Source organism: Pelophylax lessonae (genome assembly GCF_965119305.1).
Source record: "Pelophylax lessonae genome assembly, chromosome: 3".
In the NCBI taxonomy this organism is placed as follows: domain Eukaryota; kingdom Metazoa; phylum Chordata; class Amphibia; order Anura; family Ranidae; genus Pelophylax; species Pelophylax lessonae.
In genome coordinates, this window is record NC_138770.1 from 169,864,725 (window position 1) to 169,884,797 (window position 20,073).

The 20,073-nt window shown below is 48.4% G+C and overlaps 1 protein-coding gene across 2 annotated transcripts in view; it reads left to right on the forward strand.

The window, feature by feature from the left end:
• NCK1 (NCK adaptor protein 1) overlaps positions 1-20,073 on the forward strand; it is a 252,537-nt gene that overhangs the window by 198,331 nt on the left and 34,133 nt on the right. The window lies entirely within an intron of this gene.

Consider the following 20,073-nt stretch of genomic DNA (forward strand, 5'->3'; position numbering starts at 1 on the left):
ACTCTGCCTTTCTTTGGAATATATTTCAAGCTGATCCTTGGCTTTTCTACAGCTTCTGGACTGGCGGAGTCCTCTGCTAAGTCTTTCGCCCACCGGATGCAAGGTGTGTGTGTGGGGGTGGCCTGTAATGTTGTTTTGCATTGGCTCCTGCTGTGTGCACTCCTTTTCATCTGTAGTGTAACATCTGGAGCTAGCAGCAAGGTGCTTTACAGGTCCAGAACTATGGTCTGTCTGGTGCAGAGCCCAGTCTCTAAAGACCCTCCGTGGTGGGAGAAGCCAGGGAGGAGTTTATCCTTAATTATTCCTGCTACTGAATGGTGAGCACAGGGAAGAAGCCCTTTTAATCATTTATCTTAGGGTGGCCATTTGTCTCCATTTTGGAGGTGATGATAGCTCCAGAATGCCTGGACTTAATGGTGGTATTGGCAACGTATTATTATTATTTATTTTTTATTTGAAACACGCCTTATGTGGTGTTATTGCATCAACATTTTCACACCAAACCCCTGTCCACCCCCATTCTCTCCATGGGTGGTGCATTACTGAGCCTTAGTGAATGAGCAATACTGTGCCTACACAGCCCAACGTTCCTTCGGTACCTGTGCCGCTTTGTTCTAGTGTAAGATGCTGCATTTTTGTGCTCTTCCTTCTTTTTGGACTGGCCAAACATCTCCTGGTTTCCTGCCCTTAGGGCACATTGATGGCAGTTTACTCTAGCAACACTTGCAGCCCGCAGATGCTTACACCAAGCCCATGAAGAATAATCCCCTGTTCAGACAAGGTAGATAAAATAAGGCCCACCTTATGGCTATCCTTGCCTTGGTGCGTCTTGCCATGCAACCCCCAGAAGAAATGGATTGTGCCTCTACCAGTAGGTCTTCTACTCCTGAGATTAGGAAGGTTTCCTTTCACCCCTCTTAGTCTTCCAATGCAGTCTTTTTTTTTTTTTTTACTTTAATTATTTTTTTAATTTTAAACAAGTACAGAAAATGATCATCGGTACATAGAGTTCACATCAAAGTAAGATATACAATGAAAAGGTACAGGTCGTAACATTGAGGGTTACCCTCTTAGAATCCAAAAAGTATCAATACAGTGGTTCGTACTCAATAGGAAAATATTGGTACCCTGTTAGGTCTTGTTGCCCGCAAAGCTGCTAAGGTAGCTTCTGTGTAGATGATAGGTAGATGGTATATTGCTACCCATGATTTCCATTTTTGCATAAAGGAATTTTTTTTGCCTTGAACTAGTGCGAAAGAGTGCTCATAAGTAGAGTTGATCGAACACCTGGATGTCCGGGTTCGGTGGGTCTGGCCGAACTTGGAAAAAAAAAAGTCTGCGTTCGTGACCTGGACTTAACCCGAACTTTACCCCGATCCCGAACCCCATTGAAGTCAATGGTGACCCGAACTTTTGAGCACTAAAATGGCTCTAAAAAACACATGGAAAGGTCTAGAGGGCTGCAAATGGCAGCAAAATCTTCTTAAGAGCATGGCAAGTGCTCTGCAAACAAATGTGGATAGGGAAATAACTTAAAGGAGTAGTCTGAAGCAAAGTGTTTCTGGGGGAAATAGAGCATCACACAAAGTTATAACACATTCAAATATACTCACGTCTTCCTTATGGTCTTCTTCCTGGTCTTCTCCTCGTGTTTCTCTCCGGCCGGAAGCTGGGTCTTTTGGTGACGCTTGACTTCTTTCTTCTTCATCCGCCGCCATCTTCGCCCGGTGACTCATCGATTCCCAGGAGTCACTGCGGGCTGCGCCGGCCTCCATGCCCGGAGTCGAATACTCCCCCTGACCTAATTTATTCATATATGCGCTGAGCTGAGCTGTCATTGGCTAAGCTCAGCAAACGCCGATTGGAGCGATGTTGGGGGCGTGTAATATTATAATTTAGGGAGGGGCCGAGCGGAGGAGTCACAGGGGGAGGGCAGGAGATTACCGGAAGAGATGAGCGGGCATGCTGGGAGAGGTAGTTTTATCATGGCGGCGATAGAAGAAAACCAGGAAGTGCTGAAAACTTCGGGAGGGAATAAAAGAATAACCGCTGGGCCGATTTTCTTGAAAGTGGCGACATTGAAAAGGTATTTCAATTGGCTAAATTCTGGCATTTTGTGGAATGGGGCTTCAGACTACTCCTTTAAAATAACATAAAAAAAACATAAAAATAAAAAGGAATCATCTTGAATGATATTGGAGGAGGACGAGGCCCATATGGAGTAGGAGGTTGAGGTGGCGGTGGATATGGCGGTGGAGGAGGACGACGAGGTAGCCAACACTAGTTTTGGTTTTTAATTAAATTTAAATTGGGGTACACTTCAAAAGATTAAGAGAGATCAAATACAGCAATGGCTGGGTAAGGCCGGTATACATGTCTATTCGGCACAAGGTACGGACAGGTCCTGTGGGATCCATGCCTTGTTCATTTTAATGAACGTGAGCTTGTCCACATTGGCTCTGGACAGGCAGCTGCGCTTGTCTTTGATAACGCCCCCAGCCGTGCTAAATACCCATTCAGATAATACACTGGCTGCAGGGCAGGCCAGCACCTCCAAGGCGTAAAGGGCAAGCTCAGGCCATGTGCCCAACTAGGAGACCCAGAAGTTGAAGGGGGCAGACCCGTCATTCAGTACGTCTAGGTGTGTGCACACATACTGCTCCACCATGTTAGTGAAATGCTGCCTCCTGCTAACACGTTTCATATCAGCTGGTGGTGCTGCTGCTTGTGGCGTGCTGACAAAGCTTTTCCACATTTCGGCCATGCTAACTCTGCCCCCTGAGGTGCTGGCGGTACCCTGGCTGCGTTGGCGACCTCTTCCTCCTCTGCCTTTGCCTTGTGCTTCCACTGTGCCCCCGCTGTCAGGTGGGAATGCCACCAGCAGCGCGTCTACCAGCATGCGCTTGTACTCACGCATCTTCCGATCACGCTCAAGTGAGGGAAATAAGGACGGTACGTTGTCCTTGTAACGGGGATCCAGCAGCGTGGCCACCCAGTAATCAGCACAAGTTACAATGTGGGAAACTCGGCGGTCGTTGCGGAGACACTGCAGCATCTCGCACGTGCGTGCTGCAGCTGAAACTCCACTATGGCCTGCTGCTGCTCGCACAGTCTGGCCAGCATGTGCAAGGTGGAGTTCCACCTTGTGGGCGCATCGCATATGAGGCGTTGAGAGGGAAGGCCGAAGTTGCGCTGCATCGCTGACAGGCGAGCAGCAGCAGGGTGAGAGCGCCGAAAGTGCGCACAGACGGCCCGCACTTTCTGCAGCAGCTCTGACATATCGGGGTAATTTCTAAGGAACCTCTGCAACACCAAATTCAGCACATGCGCCAGGCAAGGGATGTGTGTCAAACCGGCTAGGCCCAGAGCTGCTACGAGATTTCGCCAGTTATCGCACACCACCAGGCCGGGATTGAGGCTCACTGGCAGCAACCACTCATCGGTCTGCTGTTGAATGCCCCTCCACAACTCCTGTGCGGTGTGTGGTTTTTCCCCAAAAACAGGCAAGTTTTAAACTGCCTGCTGTCGTTTACCCCTGGCTTTGCTGAAGTTGGTGGTGAAGGTGTTGCGCTGACCTGATGAGGCGGCGGTAGAGGATAAGGAAGTGGAGTAGGAGGAGTTAGGAACAGGAGGCAAACTGAAGCGCCCTGCAATCCTCGTGGTGGAAGGACATGCGCCAAACTGCTATCCGCCTCAGGCCCAGCCACCACTGCATTTACCCAGTGTGCTGTTAGGGAGGTATAACGTCCCTGACCGTGCTTACTGGTCCACGTATCCGTAGTTAGGATGACCTTGCCACAGATGGCGATGCGCAGTGCACACCTGATTTTGTCACCCACTTGGTTGTGCAGGGAAGGGATGGCTTGCCTGGAAAAGTAGTGGCGGCTGGGCATGATGTACTGTGGGACAGCCACCGCCATAAGGCTTTTAAAACTCTGCGTCTCCACCAGACCGAATGACAGCTTTTCAAAGGCCAGGAATTTTGAAATGCTGGCATTCACTGCCAGGGATCGCGGGTGGGTAGGGGGGTACTTCCTCTTCCGCTCCAGTGTTTGGGAGATGGAAAGCTGAATGCTTCCATGGGACATTGTGGAGATGGTTGTTGGTGACCCAGGTGGTGTTGCTGGCAGATCCTCTGTTTGCGGGGTGGCAGGTGCCACTGTCATTACAGAGGTGGATGAAGAGGACGAGACTGCAGCAGCAGAAGAGGAAGCAGGAGGAGCCAGAGACCTTTCTTGGTTTTGAGAGTGTCTACTCCACTGCAGCTCGTGCTTTGCACTTAGATGCCTGGTCATGCAGGTTGTGCTCAGGTTGAGAAGGTTTATGCCTCGCTTCAGGCTCTGATTGCACAGCGTGCAAACCACTCGTGTCCTGTCATCATCACATTGTCTGAAGAACTGCCACGCTAGGGAACTCCTTTCAGCTGGCTTTGGTATGCTCGATCCCTTGCTGCGTTGGGCAGTAGCAGGCGTAGTGTCTAGGGTGAATATGCACTCTGGATATTACTTTTGCAACCTGCTCCCTCTTCTGCTGTGCTGGTGGTTCTGTGCGACCACTGCCTCTTCCTCCAAACTACTCAGGTCATCTGCATGACCTTCATTCCATGTGGGGTCGAGGACCTCATCGTCCTCCACATCATCTTCCACCCTGCCCTCCTTGTCGGTCTCCACAATTTGGAATTCCGCAGCAGTTGGCACCTGTCTTTCATCATCATCCGAGATGTGCTGCGATGGTCCTCCCATGTACTCCTCTTAAGACATAAGTGGTTGAGCATCGGTGCACTCAATCTCTTCCACTTCTGGGGCAGGGCTAGGTGGATGGCCCTGGGAAACCATGCTAACAGAGTCATCAAAAGAAGAAGAGACTGCTACATGACTTGGGGCTCAGACTGCTTGGCTGATTTGCAAGGGGGTGAGGTGAAAGATTGATGGACATCGGCTGCAGGTGACAACTCTGACATTTCCGCAGTAGACTGGGTGGGAGACAATGTGAAGGAACTGGAGGCACTGTCAGCAACCCAATCTACTATCGCCTGTACTTGTTCTGGCCTCAACATTTGTAGAGGCCCATTAGGCCCTGCCAAATACTGCTGAAGGTTCTGTCGCCTACTCACACCTGAGGAAGGTGTTTCACTTGTGCGTGTAGCTGGCACAGATTGACCACGTACTCTCCTTGCAACAGGAGCTCCACCAGCAGCACCACGACCCAGGCCACCTCCATTATTTGACCTTCTCCTCCTATTTCTCTAATTTAGGATCTTCCCCTAAATGGTTTTTTATTGACAAGCGGAATATAACAACAGTATCCAATGGATCAAGACAAAAGGTACCGTGCATATAGGCCCTTACCCCTAATTGATATAAGAACACAAAAGGATAGAGGAAAGTGGGGCTTTGCGGGCCAGTGGGAGTAGAAGGATCAAGCACAAACCAATTTCTAAAAGTATTTTACATTTTATTAAATTGCCTCATAAAAAACACGGGCATAAAAGCACATGTTAACACAAACAAAATAACATAGAATAATGTTGATAAAATCAGTTCTAGAAGAGTCATTAATAGAAATACATCCCAGAGGGGAGAAATAACCAAGAGCCTGTATAGTATTGAAAGAGTAGGTCTCTGATGGAATACGGTCAATGTAGGTCCCCAGCAAGCTGATGCGTTTCGCTCAAGGCTTCCTCAGAGCCTGTGAGGATCATGACTCTTCTAAAACTTATTTTATCAACATTATTCTATGTTATTTTGTTTGTGTTAACATGTGCTTATATGCCCATGGTTTTTATGAGGCAGTTTAATAAAATGTAAAATACTTTTAGAAATTGGTTTATGCGTGATCCTTCTACTCCCACTGGCCCGCAAAGCCCCACTTTCCTCTATCCTTTTGTGTTCCAGTATCCAATGGATGTATCTCACTGTAACATATGCAGACTAGGCCGCAATTTAATTTTTTTCCCCTAAATGGGTTTTTATTGAAAAAGGGAATACAAAAACAGTATCCAATGGGTGTACCTCACTGTAACAAATGCAGACTAGGCTGCAGTTTAATTTTTTTCCCCTAAATGGGTTTTTATTGACAAGCGGAATAGAACAACAGTATCCAACGGGTGTATCTCACAGTAACGTATGAATGAAAAATGTTTATTTTTCCCTTTTAATTGGTGCTTTTTGAATAGCAGATTAGAACTGCAGTGTCTAAATGCTGTAAGTCACAGTAAAGTATGAAGGAAAAAACGTGTTTTTTTTTGTTTTTTTTTTTTGTTTTTTTTAAATCCGGTTTAAGCAGACACATATGCACTGAGCTTGCATAACATGGCTGCTGCACGCCGCCCACCTAACAGACTGATAAAAAAAAAAACGTTTTTTCTCCCCCCTCCTCACTGGGCTCAGGTCAGGGCAAAAAGATCGTGCACTGCACCCCCACACAATAAAATCAATGTAGATCGCTGTCTGATTAAAGGAGATTCTTCCTATTCTTTCCCTGAAAGCAATCTCTAGCCTGCCCCTACAATTATCTCCTATCTCTCCCTCAGCAGCAGCAGCAGGAACCTCTCCCTACAGTAGTTAGAGCAGAGTGACGTGCGGCGCTATGTGACTCCAGCTTATATAGAGGCTGGGTCACATGCTGCACTGGCCAATCACAGCCATGCCATTAGTAGTGATGTCTGTGATGCTGTGATGGCTTCTAAGGGCACACTAGTTAAACGCTTGCTGATTGGCTGCCTTGCAGCTGTTGAAACCGCGCCATTAAAACCACGCCAAAACAGGAAATAAATTACCCAACATACAGTGAAATGTTCGGGTCCGGGTACCGAACACCCAAAAGTCCGGTACGATCCCGAACAATACAGTCCGGGTTCGCTCAACCCTACTCATAAGAGCACTGAATATGCACTCTGGATATTACTTCTGCAATTGTAGGCCTAATGTAGAGTCTTAAGCCTATTACACATGGGCCAACAGTTGGCAGGCATCGGCCGGTTCCTATTGAATTCAGCCCGTGTGTATGTCAGCCAGTCTGACAGAAGCCACCTAAAAAAAAAAGGTCTGCCGGCAACCTGGTGTGCTAACGGGAGGGGCCGTCCCCCAATCAGAACACAATAGCTCAGCAGGGGAGATCGCTGTACCAACGTTGGATTATTAGTACAGCTGCTCTCACCTGAGCTGTCAGTGTAGTGTTTTTTGGGTTTTTTTTTTTTTTCATTCAACCGGCTGGGTTGAACAAAAAAAAAAAACTAGTGGCGAGTACTGCTTAAACTGGTTCTAATGGCTAAATGTTTGCTTTTATCTCAATGCATTAAGATAAAAAAAAAACCTTCAGTGTTTAACAGCCACCTAATACTTACCTGAACCCCATCTGGATCCAGCGATGTGCAGAAGTGCCTTGGCCATCCGGGATTCTTCCTCCTGATTGGCTGAGACACAGCAGTGGTGCATTTTGCTCCCCCTGCTGTCAATCAGTTAGCAAATGAGGAGAGAGGGGTGCGGGGCTGAACCACAGCTTTGTGTCTGAATGGACACACCAAGCTGCTTGCTGTGAGGACACTTAACAGAATGGAGGGGCTAGGAGTGCTGGCGTGAGAGCCAAATGAGGAGGATCCAGGCTGCTCTGTGCAAAACCGCTACACAGAGCAGGTAAGTATAACATGTTTGTTATTTTTAAAGAAAAAAAAAATGCTTGATCACTTTAAGCCAGGAAACATACTTTCATAAGAAGACATGGCCTGCTAAACCAGCCAGTGCTAGTGCCAAGGTCACTTCACAGTGATGGATCACCCTCCCTTCTCTAAGTAAAGGGATGTTTATTGGACTTGTGGTCCCAGAATATTTTAAATGCCTGGGTCCAGAGAGTCCTTTCCAAGGGCCACAAACTGGAGTTTCACACTCTGCTTCCTCCCAGCTTCATGTCCAACAGCTCCTGGATCAAAGTTGTATTACCCCTGTACTAACAGTAGAAAGCTTTCAATGTTTTTACTCAAATGGTTGGGTGCGGGAGTTTAACCCAAATTGTATCTAAAACTCTACTTGTTCCTATGCGTTCAGAAGTTTTGCATAGAAAATGCCGGGTAAGAAGATACCATTTTGTACCTTTTATACAGAATTGTGAAAAATGCTTGTTTGCGTGAACTAATAATCCCCTGTCCCTTGAAGACTCACTACTCTGTTGTCCAGCACAAGTCCTCTTCCAGATTGAATGCTGTCCATTCTCATCCAACCTATGAGCTCAGGCTGTCCTAGACACACCCTAGAGCAGAGGTCTTCAAACTATGGCCCTCCAGTTGTTCAAGAACTACAATTCCCATCATGCCTAGTTATGTCTGTGAATGTCAGAGTTTTACAATGCCTCATGGGATGTGTAGTTCCGCAACAGCTGGAGGTCCGTAGTTTTGAGGATCCTTGCACTAGAGGGTACATCATCACATTACCCCTGGAAATAGTGCTGCTTCCTTGACATTATACAAGCACCACACTCTCCAGGAGTAAAAACCAACAGGTTAGGAAAATGAGGACAAGTTATATATTATTTTATAATTGGTATTTACAGTGGGGAAAATAATTATTTGATCCCCTGTAGGTTTTGTAAGTTTACCCTCTTACAAATAAATGAAGCGTCCATAATTATCATAGGTGTGTTTTAAATTATAGACAGAATATCAGCCAAACATCTAAAAACAAAAAACACATGATTCAAATGTTCACAGTAAAATGAGTACCGTATTTATCGGCGTATAACACGCGCCGGCGTATAACACGCACCCCAATATTTGGAGAGAAATTTTAGGAAAAAAGCTTAAATTTAACATAAACAGCTTTGAACTCAGAACATTTTTATTTTTTTTAAATCAAATGATATCACCAGTGCCCATGAATGCATCCTCATCAGCAGTGTCCATAAATGCAGCCTCAATACATGCAGCCCACCAGCAGTGTCCATACATGCAGCCCACCAGCAGTGTCCATACATGCAGCCCACCAGCAGTGTCCATACATGCAGCCCACCAGCAGTGTCCATACATGCAGCCCACCAGCAGTGTCCATACATGCAGCCCACCAGCAGTGTCCATACATGCAGCCCACCAGCAGTGTCCATATAAGCAGCCTAGCAAGCGCAATGTCCAAATATGCAGCATCGCAAGCGCCATTGGAACTGACCTCATATGTTTTAAAAAAGACCGGGAAGCAGCGCCGAGAGCAGAAGGGGCGGGCCGGGCCGAGAAGGAAGGACGAGCTGTCATAGGAGCAGAAGGGGGCGGGCCGAGCCGAGGAGAAGGGAGAACGAGCGAGCGCAGTCATCGGAAGTCCCGCCTCCTCTGCCGAGACGTGTGACGTCTGTCATAGGCGGGACTTCCGATGACTGCGCTCGCTCGTTCTCTCTTCTCCTCGGCTCGGCCCGCCCCCTTCTGCTCTTATGACGGCTCTTCCTTCCTTCTCCTCGGCCCGACCCGCCCCTTCTGCTCTCGGCAATGCTTCCTGGCTGTTTTTTTTTTTTTTTTTAATATCGGCGTATAACACGCACTGCTGCTTTTTCCTCCATTTTTAGGAGGAAAAAGTGCGTGTTATACGCCGATAAATACGGTATTTGATCCCCAACCAACCAACAATAATTCTGGCTCCCACAGACTGGCTACACTATGTGCTCATGTGGTACACAGATTAGTCCTGTCAATTTAAAAAGGTGTTCCTAACGACAACTCGTTGTGTCTAAAAGACACCTGTCTACAGAATCTTTCTTCCATTCAAACCTCACCATCATGGACAAGACCAAAGAGTCTTCCAGCATGACAATGACCCAAAACATATTGTCAGTCCAACAAAGGACTGGCTCAGGAAGAAGCACAATACCCACTTTACGACCGAACGCCCGCCGCAGTTATATTGTGGCAGGCAACTGCTCCTGTGAAAACACCCTAGGTATATGTCGGTTGCGTGAGTAGGGAGCTAGGGGGCGAGCGCGCCGCTGCACTCCCGCCCCTGCTCATCAGCAGGGAAGCCAATGCACGGGGCAGGCGGCTCCGATTGCCATCTGACACCTGCGATCGTTCCCCCGCTGAGAGAGGACGGGCAGCTGTTGTAAACACAGCTGACCGTTCTCCTTGGAATGATCATAGAGCCCCTGTGATCCTTCTATATAGGATCGCAGGTCTCTGGTCATTTCACAAGCCACGCCCCCTCCCCACGGTTAGATTCACTCCCCTAGGCTCACATTTAACCCCTTGATCACCCACAATGTTAACCCCTTCCCTGCCAGTGTCATTATTACAGTAACAGTGCATATTTTTAACACTGATTACTGTAGTAATGTCACTGGTCCCCCCCAAAAGTGTCAAAAATGTCAGTCAGGGGTCCGATCTGTCTGCCGCAATGCCGCAGTCCCGCAAAAAATCGCCGTTCGCTGCCATTACTAGTATAAAAAAAAATTTATAAAAATTACCTAAATCTTTCCCATAATTAGTAGATGCAATAACTTTTGCGCAAACCAATCAAAATACACATATTGCGATTTTTTTTTTTTTTTTGTGTAGTGGAAAACAAATTGGCCTAAAATGTAAAAAAAAATAGATTTTTTACATTTTTTTTTTGGAATGTTATTTAGCAGAATGTGAAATATATATATATATATATATATATATATATATATATATATATATATATATATATATATATATATATAATATAATTTTTTTTTTTTTTTTTTTAGAACTGTCACTCTTTTTTTGTTTATAGCTCAAAAAAAAAAAAATCAAATAGGTGATCAAATACCACCCAAAGAGAGCTCTATTTGTGGGAAAAATAGGACATCAACTTTATTTAGGTACAGCGTCGCACGACCGCGCAATTGTCCGTTAAAGTAACGCAGTGCCGAATCGCAAAATATGGCCTGGTCATTAAGGGGGCAAATCCTTCCGGTCCAGAAGTGGTTAAGGTCATGCAGTAGCCTAGCCAGTCTCCAGACCTTGAGGGAAAAAAGACTTCTATCCTATAGAAAATGTATGCAGGGAGCTGAAACTTTAAGTTGCCAAGCGACAGCCAAGAATCCTTAAGGATTTATAGAAGATCTGTAAAGTGTGGACCCAAATCCCTCTTGAGATGTGTGCAAACCTGGTAACCAACTACATGAAATGTCTTACCTCTGTGCTTGCCAACAAGGGTTTCCCCACCATGTACTAAGTCGTGTTTTGCTTGGGGATCAATTACTTATTTTACTCACTGAACTGCAACTCAATTTATAACATTTGTATAGTTTTATTTCTGGATTTTTGGTTGATATTCTGTCTCTATCATTTAAAATACACCTATGATAAAAATGATAGAACCTTCATTTCTTTGAAAGTGGGCAAACTTCCAAATCTGCAAAAGATCAAATACATTTCCCCTCTGTATCAGTGGCAATTTTATGCAGCGATTTTAAGATTCATGGTATTGTGGAAAAAGTCCTAAAGACTGTACACAGGGCAGTTGAAAACCGCTTCTGAACGCTGGCTTTTGAGTTTAGCAGCAGTTATGAGCATTTTAGGTTAAAAGCGTTTTAAAGATAACCTCATGAGACCCTCTCAAATGCCCACAATGCGTGAAAAACAAGTAAATTATTAACTATTTCAGCTATTCTCTGAGAGCAGCAGCAGAGAGAGCAGTGTTCTTGTAGATAGCGGTCTTATTTTTTGTGTTTTCACCATGGATTCCATCATGAGAATGTGTGAGAAAATGCTCCTGATGTTGCTGAGGCTCAGAAGACATAGAAAACTGCGTGAGAGGACCAGAGTTCATTGTTACTAAACATATCCATTGACACAGGCAACAGCATGTGATGAAATGTGTTTTTCAACATTTTTATATGTTCAAAAATTGTCAGAAAAGTTTTCCTCTTTAAAAACACTTAAACGCAAACACGCATAAACGCGGGTTATCGCATTTACAAGCATTTGGCGTTTGAAATGCCAGTAAACTACAGTTGTGAACGCGATTTTTCTGCTTTCAAAAAATTGCCAGTAACATGAACTGCCTCTACACTATTATAAATGACTGTGTGTACATGAACACATAAGGTAACATAGAGGAGAGTTCAGGGGCTGCTGAAAAAATGCCCAACTGCTCCTAAACGTCTGTTTAGCAGCTGCAATGTACATGAGGCCTAACATGGTCACTTAGAACGTGGAATGGATATTTTGTTTTCTCTCAAACTGTATGTGCAGAAGGTAATATTTACATGGTTCAGCTGCAAGCTAGAAATAAGACTGTGCCTCTTAGGAGGTGTTTTGTAAGAAGATTTTAGCAGGATGCTGCTGTGCACAACAGGAAAAAGACATTAAAGTCTCAGGAAAGAATGTTTGAAATAATTCCAGCAACCCAATGTTAAACAGCTGAAATGCATCCGGCGTCATTAAGACACGGAGGCACGATCTCTAGTGTGCGATTATCAGTTGTAGGAACACTGCTGAGAGTCCTGTCATCACAAGTCAGGGAGTGGCAGGATTAATGGCTCTTCGAGAGGATTGCTTCAGAGCTGGCATAGATTTCATAGGTAGAGGCACTTTGTTGCGTATCTATTAGGTCATTAAAGTGTGTATAAAAAAAAAATAGGCAGTATGTCAATACATGCATCATTCCCTCTGTTTTATCACTTTAACGTCCTGCAAGTACAGAAATATCCTCTGAAAGCTCTTCCTCTCTAAAGCCAAGTTGGTGGCTGACAACACGTTTTTTTTTTTTTGTGGACTGAATGTTGTCAGCTCTGCTAAGTTTCTATTACTAAATTAATGAGCCACTTTCAGATCTTTAACCACTCCTGCTCCGGAAAGGTTTTTTCTCTTACGTCCTCCGACAGTCGCCGCCTCTTCATATTCGTCACTAATGGAGTTATTGACCTTTGCTCCGTAGGAGTAGCTAGGCAACAGAATATATTAATATCAAAGCTTTTAGCATATCCCACCCCCAGGGGGTGGTCCCTTCAGTCCATACCTCCCTGCATTTTCAACCCAGTTTCTTATGCCTAGCTCAGGAGTATGCAGGCTGTTCCTGTGCTGGGGCTCTCAGTCTCAGCTTCTTTTCTCTTTTTGATTTTATTTGAAGTTTTTTCTCTTTCTTTTACTTAGCTGTTTTATTTTCAGCGTTAGTTCTTCTGATGAAGATGATTGTGTGGTGCTGGGTCTCAGTCTGGCCACCCTGGTTCCCAGGGCTCAGGGCCAGGGGCTTCCCAGCCTGCCATCGAGCGTTCAGCTTAGGTTTTGCCCTGGCACATTGAACGACCCATCCCTGTTCGCTGCAGGGATGCTATCGGTGAGGTGGCTACCTCACTGGACGCCATTGCGGTTTCGCACCGCGGTTCCGTTGCGTCATGCTTGCGACACTCCCTGTCCTCAGTGCAGTGGTTTGGTCGCTGGAGCAGGCTCCCCACGCCATCCGGACTGGTAAGTGTAACTCTATGTGGGGACCTGTCTATTTGGGTGTCAGTCTGGGACTGTGTGACCCTGCATGTCTGTGTGGCTGCTGTGCTCCCTGTCAGTTCCTGTGTGAACTTGCTGCCTGTGTGTGTGGGCTGTGAAGGGGGGGGGGCTCTCCCGCTCTGCTGGGTGTCTTTGTGAAGCAGTCAGATTTTCAGCATGCTGTGAGGCGATCAAAATGGCGATCCGCCATTTTTTTGGGGCAATATCATGGTGGCAGGTCCTGTGAGGTACTGCACGGCGTTTTTGGCGCCAAACGCCGCCATATTGAGCGGCGATCGATCCGGCCACATGTCGGCACCATGTTCTGTTTGCCCTGGGATTCCTCAGCCGAGCGGCCATGTTTGTGTAGCCTTGCATAGGCTTCATAGGGGCGGTCAGTCTTGCATCACTTCCTTTTGCTCTGGGACAGCGATCGGTGCAGCAGCCTGTGTGATCTCTCCAGGTTTTTATCTTCCCATTTTTCCTGTATTCCTTGCCCAGTTTCGTGTCCCTGTGGGGGTCGGTGTATTCAGTGGGTGCGGTGGGCTACGCTTGCCGCGATCTTAAAGGGGCAGTACCCTTTATTATTTTGCTGGGGCATGGATTCTCAGGATTGCAAGTTTCCTCCCACCTTGGTGGGGGGCCAAGGGGCTGCTGCCTCCCCCGAGGGGGCTGATCTGGCCACTATTGTGGCAAACTTAGCTGCTCAAGTGCAGATGCTGGTGGCTGATCGATCCACAAAACGGCCCAGGGTGTCTATTTCCTCTGATTCAGAGGGCGATGGGGCTGCTATGGCTGGAGTGCCCTTCTCAGGGTCTCACTCATCCCTAGACCTTGTGGGGTCTGACGGGGAGGCTGAGGTGGAAGGGGTTGATAATTCTCCCCCTGGCTCGTCTGAAGAGCTTGCAATCATGGATGAGTTGGTTGCTTCTATCAAGCAAACGCTGCATTTGCAGGATGAACCATGTCCTCCTGCTTTGATGTCCTCTTATGGGACGCAAAGGAAACGCAAAACATCGCAGGTTTTTCCTTGCTCTACGGAATTTCAGCGCGCGGTTGATGAGCAATGGCACAATTTAAAGAAGCCTTTTGCTGTGCCGAGTAGGTTCAAGCTGCGGTATCCCTTTACACCAGCTACTGATGAGCATTGGTGTGTGCCGCCTCAGGTGTATCACGCGTTGGCGATTTTGAATAAATCCACCGCGATTCCTGCTGAGGATAGCCCGGTGTTCCGGGACCCGACGGACAGGAGGTTGGAATCTCTGGCCCGTCATGCTTATACGGTTGCTGGCTCTATGATGAAGCCTATTTTTGCTTCCATTATGGCAGCCCAGGCTATTGCGGATTGGACGCAGGTGCTCAGGCGTACCCTGGTGGCTGACTCTGCCCTGCCGACAACTTTGGCTATGGTGGATCAGATTCATCAGGGTGTCATGTATTTGTGTGATGCGGACCTGGATTTGGTCCCTTTGGCTGCGCGTCTTTCTAGTGTGGCGGTCTTGAACCGTCGCCTGATATGGCTGAAATGTTGGTCTGTTGACCAATCTTCCCGCAAGACTTTGGCTAATTTGCCCTACGCGGGATCTCGCCTTTTTGGCGAATCTTTGGATACTCTGATAAAGGGTATTTCTGGGGGTAAAAGCACTCTTTTGCCCCAATCTCACAGGAATATGTTTGTTCATGGTAAGAAGAATGCCTCGTTTAGGCCCTCTCAGGGGTCCTTTTGTGCCTTTCGGTCGCACTATAAGGGCAAGCCCTTCAAAGGCCAAGGCTCCCAGAAGAAGCCGTGGTCGGGTAAGCAGAAGTCCGGCCAGTCCGGTTCCGCTGCCCATAACAATGCGGCCTGAAGGGGCGCCCTCACCCGTTTCTGGGGTGGGGGGACGTCTGCTCGGTTTTCTTCAACCCTGGCTGGACCGCGTTCGGGACAGGTGGGTTCAGGAAATCGTTCGATCTGGATACAAGATCGAGTTTCTCTCTCGGCCGGCGGGCAGATTTTTCCCCTCAAATCTTCAGCTGTCTCCAGAGCGTTTGCAGGATCTGCACCTGGCGGTGCGGGACCTGCGGGCCCAGGGAGTGGTGGTCCCGGTGCCTCATCGGGACAGATTTCGGGGGTTCTATTCCAATTTGTTCACTGTGCCCAGAAAGGAGGGCAAGGTACGTCCGATTCTGGACTTGAAAGCTCTGAACCGCTTTGTGCGGGTTCGCAAGTTCCGCATGGAATCCCTGCGATCGGTGGTGGCTGCCCTGGTTCCGGGGGAATTCATGGCCTCCATCGACTTGAAGGATGCATACCTTCACATTCCCATCTTCGAGGGTCACCAGAGGTATCTTCGATTTGCCATTGCGGAGGATCATTACCAATTCGTGGCGTTACCCTTTGGTCTCGCTTCGGCTCCGCGGGTTTTCACCAAGGTGCTTGCGCCGGTTCTGGCCTTATTGAGGGCCCAGGGCATTTCTGTCCTGGGGTATCTGGACGATATTCTGATTCGGTCCGCGACCAGTCAGGGCCTGGCTGGACGATAAATTTTCCAAAGTCCACGTTGTGTCCGTCGGTTCGTCTTCCCTACCTGGGGATGATTCTGGACTCTGTTAAAGCGAAGGTCTTCCTGCCGGAAGAAAAGCTTCGGACACTTCAGTGCAAAGTCAGGTCCCTCAGGGACAATCAGTGCTCGTCCCTCCGGACGTGTATGAGGTGTCTGGGATTGATGGTTTCGGCCTTCGAGGCGATTCCCTTCGCCCAGTTTCACACACGGGAGCTTCAGGCGGAGGTCCTGGCCAAGTGGGACGGGCGTCCGCAATCTCTGGATCTGCGGCTGTCGTTGAGCCATTTCACCCGAAGGGGTCTTTTGTGGTGGCTCCAGTCCCCGGCGGTGTCGGGGGGCAAGTCTTTTCGTCCTTTGTCGTGGACAGTGATCACCACGGATGCCAGCCTGTCGGGCTGGGGTGGTGTTCTGGGCGTTCTGTCCGCCCAGGGAACTTGGTCGGAGGAGGAATCCTCCCTTCCGATCAACATTCTGGAATTGCGGGCGATAAATCTCTGTCTTCTGCGTTGGACGGACAGGCTTCAGGGCCGTCCAGTTCGGGTACAGACGGACAATGCCACTGCGGTGGCCTACATCAACCACCAAGGGGGCACCAGGAGTGCCCGGTCGGCTCGGGAAGTAGCCGACATTCTGTCTTGGGCCGAGACGCACGTCCCGGCGATATCTGCAGTTCACATTCCGGGGGTGGAAAACTGGCAGGCGGATTATCTGAGCCGCCAGACCCTGGACCAGGGAGAATGGTCCCTTCACCCGGATGTCTTCCAGATGTTGTGCGCGAAGTGGGGGTCCCCAGATGTGGACCTGTTCGCGTCTCGTCTAAACAACAAGGTGGAAAGGTTCATGGCAAGGACGCGCGATCCTCGGGCAGACGCCTTAGACGCGTTAGTGGCGCCCTGGCATCAGTATCGCCTGATGTATGCCTTTTCACCGATTCAGCTGCTGTCCAGGCTCCTTCGCAGGTTGGCCTCGGAACCGCGCACGGTGATTCTGGTGGCACCGGACTGGCCTCGCCGGTCTTGGTACGCAGACCTCGTGAATCTGGCGGTCGATGCTCCGTGGCGTCTGCCACTTCGAGAAGATCTCCTGTCTCAAGGACCGATATTCCATCCTGCTTTACAGTCGCTGGCTTTAACGGCCTGGCTGTTGAACGCCAGGTCCTGAAGGATAGGGGTCTCTCCCCTGAGGTCATTCCCACTTTGATCAAGGCTAGGAAGGCCTCTTCGGGGAAGATTTACTACCGTGCTTGGAAGGCTTACTTTGCCTGGTGTGAGTCCAGGGGGTATTCCCCTCGCTCGTACTCGGTGTCGAGAGTGTTGGCTTTCCTTCAAACGGGCGTGGACCAGCGTTTGGCGTTGGCCACGATTAAGGGTCAGATTTCTGCGCTGGCCGTTCTCTTTCAACGCCCTGTGGCGTCTAACTCTTTGGTTAGCACCTTTGTTCAAGGGGTGCAACATTTGGTCCCTCCTAGGAGGGAGCCTTTGCCTCCATGGGATTTGAACCTTGTTCTGTCCGTGTTGCAACATGCTCCTTTTGAAAGTATCAGGGAGATCTCGTTGTCTCTGTTGTCCAAGAAGGTTGCCTTCTTAGTGGCGATCACTTCGGCTCGCAGGGTGTCGGAGTTGGCGGCCTTGTCCTGCAAATCTCCTTATTTGGTGATTCACTTGGATAAAGTGGTCTTGCGACCTAACCCATCTTTTCTTCCAAAGAGGATCTCGGAATTTCACCTCAATGAGGATATTGTTCTGCCTTCGCTTTGCGCGAAGCCTAAGCATCCGAAGGAGGTGGCTTTGCATTCCTTGGATGTTAGGGCGATCAGGGTTTACCTGTCTTCGACTAAATCCTTTCGCAAGTCGGATTCTCTCCTTGTCCTTCCTGAGGGACCTCGGAAGGGCATGGCGGCGTCGGCTGCGACCATCGCCAAATGGATCAGACAGACCATTGTGCAAGCCTATGCTTTGAAGGGGAAGGTTCCTCCTTTTCCTGTGAAGGCGCACTCTACCAGGTCTCCGAGTACGTCTTGGGCCTATCGTCATCGGGCTTCTGTGGCCCAGGTGTGTAAGGCGGCGACTTGGTCGTCCGTTCACACTTTCTCGAAATTTTACAAAGTGGATGTTCAGGCATCGGCAGATGCTTCCTTTGGCCGCAAGGTTCTTAGTGCGGCAGTGCCTTAGGGTCCCCTGTTTGGGCCCTTGGTTGTTGGGGTGTTTTTACCCCTAGGTTACTTGTTTTTTCCTGGGTTGTTGCTCCTGTTGAGCACGTTTTTCCTGTTGCCCAGTTGGTTCTCTTACTTTGGTAAGATGCCTTTCTCTGATGTGGGTACTGCGTTGCTTAAGGCGCGGCTGCTTTTTTCCCACCCCTCATGTCTACACTGCTATGGGACGTCCCCATTAGTGACGAATATGAAGAGGCGGCGACTGTCGGAGGACGTAAGAGAAAACGGAATTTTTGTAAAATCTTACCTGTAAAATTCCTTTCTCTGAGTCCTCCGACAGTCGCCGCCCCCGCCACTCTTTTGGGGTTTGTTTATGTACTCTACTGCTATGCTACTGAAACTGAGTTGGAAATGCAGGAAGCAGGGAGGTATGGACTGAGGGGACCACCCCCTGGGGGTGGGATATGCTAAAAGCTTTGATATTAATATATTCTGTTGCCTAGCTACTCCTACGGAGCAAAGGTCAATAACCCCATTAGTGACGAATATGAAGAGGCGGCGACTGTCGGAGGACTCAGAGAAAGGAATTTTACAGGTAAGATTTTACAAAAATTCAGTTATTTTTTGTGATACAGCACTGCTTTGATTTAACTGACAATTGCGCGATTGTGCAACGCTGTACCTAAATAAAATTGATGTCTTCCCCCCCCCCCACAAATAGAGCTTTCTTTTGGGGTATTGATCACCTGTGCTGTTCACTGGCGTCACTAGGGGAGTGCGGGGAGGGCGGTCCGCACCGGGTGACACCCGCCAGAGGGGTGACACCACCTAAGCCTAAGAGTCCCAACATTCCTGAAATGCCCGCAGCGTGTGCGGGCAGCGGGTTGTCTACACGCCGGGATGTCTCTCCAGCTGCCTGCAGTCTTCTCTGTCACTGTGTGTACGGAGTTCACTCACTGAATCCGCCCCTCCTCTTCTTGCTGTGATCATGTTTACTTCCTGACTGAGTGTACAGAGGAGGAGGGGGGAGGAGGCACACCACACCACGCTGCTTGAATGGCATTCAGACTCCATCAGGATAAGAGAAGCTAGGACGAGACAAATTGCAGGTAACCCTTCCACTGCTGGCACATTATCACTGGAAGGGATCATCCATGTTCTTTTTAACTTCAAAAAATTGAACTTCAACAGTATTTTAAGTTTTAGGAGAGTGCTGCTGTAATATATCATGTACTATGCCTCCAGTCTCTTGTACACTACAGAAGCATGTCCGCAATCTCCAACACCCCCTGTATAATGTCCGCAGTCTCCAACACCCCCTGTATAATGTCCACAGTCTCCAACACCCCCTGTATAATGTCCGCAGTCTCCAACACCCCCTGTATAATGTCCGCAGTCTCCAACACCCCCTGTATAATGTCCGCAGTCTCCAACACCCCCTGTATAATGTCCGCAGTCTCCAACACCCCCTGTATAATGTCCGCAGTCTCCAACACCCCCTGTATAATGTCCGCAGTCTCCAACACCCCCTGTATAATGTCCGCAGTCTCCAACACCCCCTGCATAATGTCCGCAGTCTCCAACACCCCCTGTATAATGTCCGCAATCTCCAACACCCCCTGTATAATGTCCGCAATCTCCAACACCCCCTGTATAATGTCCGCAGTCTGACCATCTCCTGTATAATGTCCGCAGTCTCTGACCGTCTCCTGTATAATGTCCGCAGTCTCTGACCGTCTCCTGTATAATGTCCACAGTCTCTGACCATCTCCTGTATAATGTCCGCAGTCTCTGACCGTCTCTTGTATAATGTCTCCGCAGTTTCTGACCGTCTCCTAAAAAATGTCTGCAGTCTCTGACTGTCTCCTGCATAATGTCCGCAGTCTCTGACTGTCTCCTGCATAATGTCCGCAGTCTCTGACCGTCTCCTGAAAAATGTCCGCAGTCTCTGACTGTCT